We start from the raw sequence: 6,000 nt of genomic DNA on the forward strand, positions 1-6,000 counted from the left end.
GGACTGAATGGTGATTGAGATTTGGGCCGGTGCATTTATCAAATATTGTATTGGACTTGGCCTTTTTTGCTAATACATGGTTGTCCTATTTCCTTTTGTTGTTGCCGAGAGCGGGAAGAGAGGTGCAATGTGGATTGGGAGCAGTTAGAAGTGGTTAAAGCAGGTTATGGGCACATATAGAAAGTTGGTGGAGCCAGGTGTGGGATAAAGAGATCACTTGCAGCGAGAAAGGAGGAGAAGACTGAAGAGAAGACTTTTTCTAATCTTCTTTGATTTTTCGATGATTTTTGTGAGAGGGTTGAGGGTTTGTTTGTATTTTTGAGCTTCATTTTGGAAGCTTTTGGAGGGTCATTGCTGTTATTGGGACTGCGCTTCTAAGGTTACTCCTACATCCTTGTTCTCCAAGTTTTGTTTTATATATTCATTTCAGTTTTCTTCTTGTGTACATGTGGATCTATTTTCAGTGTTTATATTTTTATGGTATATGTATGTTTAATTTGTTATTCATAGATTAATTTTTGTTTCCATTTATTTGTTATCCTTGTTTAATATGCCCTATTAGCCTTTGTTTTGAGAAGTAGTATATTTATTTATGTTTTATTTTTCTGTTGAGGGAATAATCCAATAATGAGATAATGCTTTTGTTTGAAAAATATTTTTTTTTTTTTTAATTCTTATCTTTAATGAACGAAAATTCTTTTCAGAATAAATAGTTAGTTATTTTTAATAAATGTTTTGTTTAATAATCTTGTTTTTGAAAGACTTCTTTTTATGTTAATAAATGTAACAAACCATCTTCTTAAAATCATACAGAAACCTTTTTTCAAAAATAAAAATAAAACTCTTCAAAAAAAGAAAAACGATTTTTTTAGAAGAACATAAGTAAAAAAGAAACATATTTTAGAATAAAATTGAAAAGGAAAAAGAATATTTTTTATTTAAAAAAATCGAATTTCCCTTTTAAATAAATCGGGTTTTTTAATATATTTTTTTTAAATAAATCTTTTTTTTTCTATTCTGATAGCACGTTTTAAAAAAAAATAAATTTGAACTCTTCTTTTCTTTTCTTTTTTATAATTAATTTAAAATAATTTATTTAGAATGAAATGCGGATAACTTTTTTAAAAAAAAAAATAAATTGTAAAACTTTTTTTAAATAAATTTGAAAGTTTTTTTGTAAAGTATTTTTTTAATTATTTTCTAATTCAAATAGAATTTGGTTTTTGTCAATAATTTTTTTTTTGTAAATATTAAAAAACTATTTTATTTTCTAATTAAAATCTCTAATTCAAAATCATTGTTTACAAAATCCTTTGAAATTTCTTGAAAACTATTTTTTTTAATATTTTTTTTAGTTCAACAAATCATTTTGAATAATTTCTCGTCATTTATTTTGTATATTCTTGTAATTAGATTTCATCATTATTTTTGTGTATATTAATTTTCACAATGACTTGTATGTTGATTATTTTTCTTGGTACCCATAATTAATTAATTAATTGTCACAATTCCCTCAATTGTCACGTATACAGGCTTAGAGGGGTGTCACGGCGCACCATCGTACCTTCCCAATAAGTAACCTGACCCCCAAACTCGAACTCGATTTTTCACAGACCTGTTTTTTTCTTCAAGAGTCACACTTAGGGTTTTTATTTTTTATTTTGTTTTTTCCTTAAAAAATAAAACAAAAAATAAGTGGCGACTCCAAGTCTTTTAAAAAAAAATTAAATTTTCGCCAAATAAATAAAAAAACAAGTTTCACCATCGAGTGGAAACGCATCGAGCAAAATGCGGGGTCCACACTTGCACTGTAATAGATGGGCCAGTTTTGGCACACCAAGCTGGACCACTAATTGTTGATATCTCTCATGGGTGTGTCGAAAATGGGAAGGGGGGTACTATGTGTGAAATGGAGATGGGTTTTCATTTTTCAAATAAGTCTTTGACCTTTGCACCCCGGCTTAGGCCCACACTCTTGCACGACCATCTTTGGCCTGCAATCCCAGCTACCATAACTTTATTATTATTATTATTATTATTATTATTGTTTATTTCTTCTTATTTTGATATCAAAGTTTAATTTTCAAAATTCTAATTTCCAAATTCCAAAATTTCAATTTTCACATTTATTTATTTAATTATTATTACTATTGTTATTATTACTTTATTTATTCATTTATTTTTTTTAAATTCCATTATCAAATAATTCTTCAAAATTCCATTTTCTTAAATTTAATTTTCAAACTTCCATTTTTAAATAATTTTTTGAAATTCTGATTCTCAAATTTAATTTTTTTTTTAAACTTCTATTTTTTTTAAATAATTCTTCAAAATTTCAAATTCCAAATTTAATTTTCAATTTCCAAAATTCCAATTTTCACATTTACTTAATTATTATTATTATTATTTACTTATTTACTTTTAAATTTTATTATCAAGTAAGTAATTCATCAAAATTCCAATTTCCAAATTTAATTTCCAATTTCCAAAATTCTAATTTTCACATTTATTTATTTAATCATTGTTATTTTAGTTATTATTATTATTCTAATTATTTTATTTATTTATTTATTTATTTTTAAAATTTCATCTTTAAATAATTCTTCAAATTTCCGATTTCCAAATTTAATTTCCTATTTTGAAAATTCCAAATTTCACATTTATTTATTTAATAATTGTTATTTTCGTTATTATTATTATTATTATTATTTTCTTTATTTATTTATTTTTTAAATTCCATCTTTAAATAATTCTTCAAAATTCCAATTTCCAAATTTAATTCCCAATTCCCAAAATTCCAATTTTCATATGTAATCATTATTATTTTCGCTATTATTATTATTTTATTTATTTATTTATTTTTGAAAATCTTATCTTTTAAAAATTCTTCAAAATTCAAATTTCCGAACTTAATTCTCAATTCCCAAAATTCCAATTTTTACATTTATTTATTTAATCATTATTATTTTCGTTATTATTATCATTTTATTTATTTATTTATTTGTTTGTTTATTTTTAAAATTTTCATCTTTAAATAATTCTTCAAAATTCCGATTTTCAAATTTAATTTCCAATTTCCAAAATTCTAATTTTCACATTTATTTATTATTATTATTATTATTATTTTATTTATTTATTTATTTTTAAAATTTCTTTTTTAAATAATTCTTCAAAATTCCGATTTCCAAATTTAATTCTAAATTTCTGAAGTTCCAATTTCTGAACTTAATTTCCAATTCCCAAAATTCCAATTTTCATATTTATTTATTTATTATTATTATTATGATTATGATTATGATTATTATTATTATTATTATTATTATTATTATTATTATTATTATTATTATTATTATGATTATTATTATTATTATTATTATTATTATTATGATTATTATCATCATTTTATTTATTTATTTTCAAAAATTCCATTTTCAAATAATTTCTAAGATTCCAATTTTCACAATTCAATTTTCATAGTTCTAATTCTCAAATAATTTTCAAAATTCTAATTTCTTTCAAATTTAATTTTCAAAATTCTAATTCTTAAATTTAATTTTCAAAATTCCAATTCTGAAATAATTTGCTAATTTTTTTCAAATTTAATTTCCAAAGTTCCAATTCCTTAATTTAATTTTCAAAACTCTAATTCTCAAATAATTTTAAAATTCCAATTTCTTTCAAATTTAATTTAAAATTTTCCAATTCTTAAATTTAATTCCCAGAACTCCAATTTTTAAATAATTTTCAAGACTCCAATTTTCAAATAAATTTCAAAAATCCAGTTTTCTCTCGAACAGTTTTAATTCCACTCTAGTTTTCAAATAATCTTCTATTTTTCTTGATTTTACATAAGCAAGATTGAATTTTTCATAATTCCAAAATAATGGAATTTGTGAGATTAATTCATACAAGATAAATTGGGCTTTGGTGGGGGGCCCTACATATGAGTTTTCTTTTATGATTGTCAACTACTATGCTTAATGAATGTGGCTTGATCTTAGTCTTGCTATTTGATATGCATGTGATAATTTTATACTTGAGTTAACATTGTTTCCATGATAGCGTACTATTATTTGCTGCTAAGGTACGATCTCACTTCCATTTTGCTTATTTTGATGCCTTATTCACTTTATTATTTGATTATTTCATTGGTATCCATTGATTTTCTTATCAATTGTCACACCTTATTTAGTAGAGACTTGTTTTTAGGAACTTAGAGGGGTGCTTTCGGTCTTTCTACCGTATCTTCCCAATAAGTAACCTGACCCCTGAACCCGATTCGGTTTTTCATAGACCTACTTTTTCAAATAAGGAGTCACACTTAGGGTTTTTCTTTCTTATTTTGTTTTTCCTTTAAAAATAAAACAAAAATAAGTGGCAACTCCAAGTATTTTTCTAAAAATCAAATTTTCACCAAACAAATAAATAAAAAACGAGTTTTGTCATCAAGTGGGAACTCATTGAGCGAAAATGCGGGGTCCACAGATGTGTATTTTTAAGAATTTTTCTTATACTTAATATGATGCATTCCACATTGAATGTAACATTTCATTAGGTTGGACCTAATGGTTTTGTTTGGAAAAAATCAATGACATGAATCGATAACTAGAAGATAGGTTTGTCAATTTAGCGGTTCAACTAAGTATAATGAGAAACGAGAGACCTTTAAATTCTTTCTTCAGTATAGAGGGCTTGTGGTAACCATGGTTTTAAAAATCGGATCTGATCGGCCGGTCCAACCGCTAGTCGGTCACGGTACCGGTCCGATCAATTGACCCAGAAAGAAGTTAAACTGGAATCAGATCGGTTGAACCGACGGTCCAACCGGCGAACCAGATGAACTGATCGGTTCCCATCAAATCGAGCGGTTCAATTATTATTATTATTATTTTTACGGTATCAAAAGTCAAAACGACGTTTCAACCCCTCCCCGCCCCGCTCCACCCCCTCAGTAACCTCTCTGGGAACCACCCACAGTCGTTGGCACGGAGCTACCACTGGTCGAACGTCGCTCCCCCAGCGGCACCCCCAACAAAACACTCCCACCCCACCCTCTTAAAGTTCTGTGAAGCCCTTCCTCGGCGACACCCGCTTTAAACCCCATCCCCCCTATGCGACACTCGCTGTAAACCCAACTCCTCTCCTACTTCGCGTGTTAAAACCCCCCCTCCTCCGGTGTCAGCTGCAGCCTGCAACTGCAACAGCCACCCCCAATCCCCGTCCCCTTATGCTCAATGTGTTAGGATTTATTTTTAAAATTTATATATATATATATATATATATATATATATATATATATAAATTACATTTTTTTTTCATTTTCAATATGTTTTCATACTTAAATACAATTTCTTTAACCATTTTCAATGTATTTTCATATTTAAATATTATATATTTTGTTTAATAAATTTAAAATATTAATACATTTATATAAAAATGAATAAATAATATCATAATATTATTAATTTTTTAATTATATATGTTTGAAATATTTTTAAATTATTTTTTAATTTTAATAAAATATAAATTATATATTTATGATGTCACCGGTTCGACTACCGATCCGACTAGTGAACCGTGAACCGGTAACTTTTTCGCTTCAATGTCCGATCCAATTCTGAAAACATTAGTGGTAATATTGGGCTTAAAGTGGAATACATCCAATGTTTCATTGGGTTGTGCCCAATTATTTTACTTAGGAAATATCAAGGACATGAGCCTGGAACCGGCAAATGGGTTCGTCATTTTAACGGTTCGATTGCTAATTGGCCCATTTAAGACATTATTTCCATGCATATCCAATGCATTTGATTTCAAAAGCAAATCATATCAAGTACATCATGTCAAAATCAATCCTATAAGGATGACTAGAAAAATGGTCACTCTTAATATAAGAGTTTGAAACTATTTACATCACTCAAAGAGCCATAAAAGGCCAAGTATAGCTAATTTCCTAAGTAATCATCATATCCATGCAAATTTGGAGCTAACTAAAGACTT

Source organism: Vitis vinifera, chromosome 17 (genome assembly GCF_030704535.1).
Source record: "Vitis vinifera cultivar Pinot Noir 40024 chromosome 17, ASM3070453v1".
Classification (NCBI taxonomy): Eukaryota; Viridiplantae; Streptophyta; class Magnoliopsida; order Vitales; family Vitaceae; genus Vitis; species Vitis vinifera.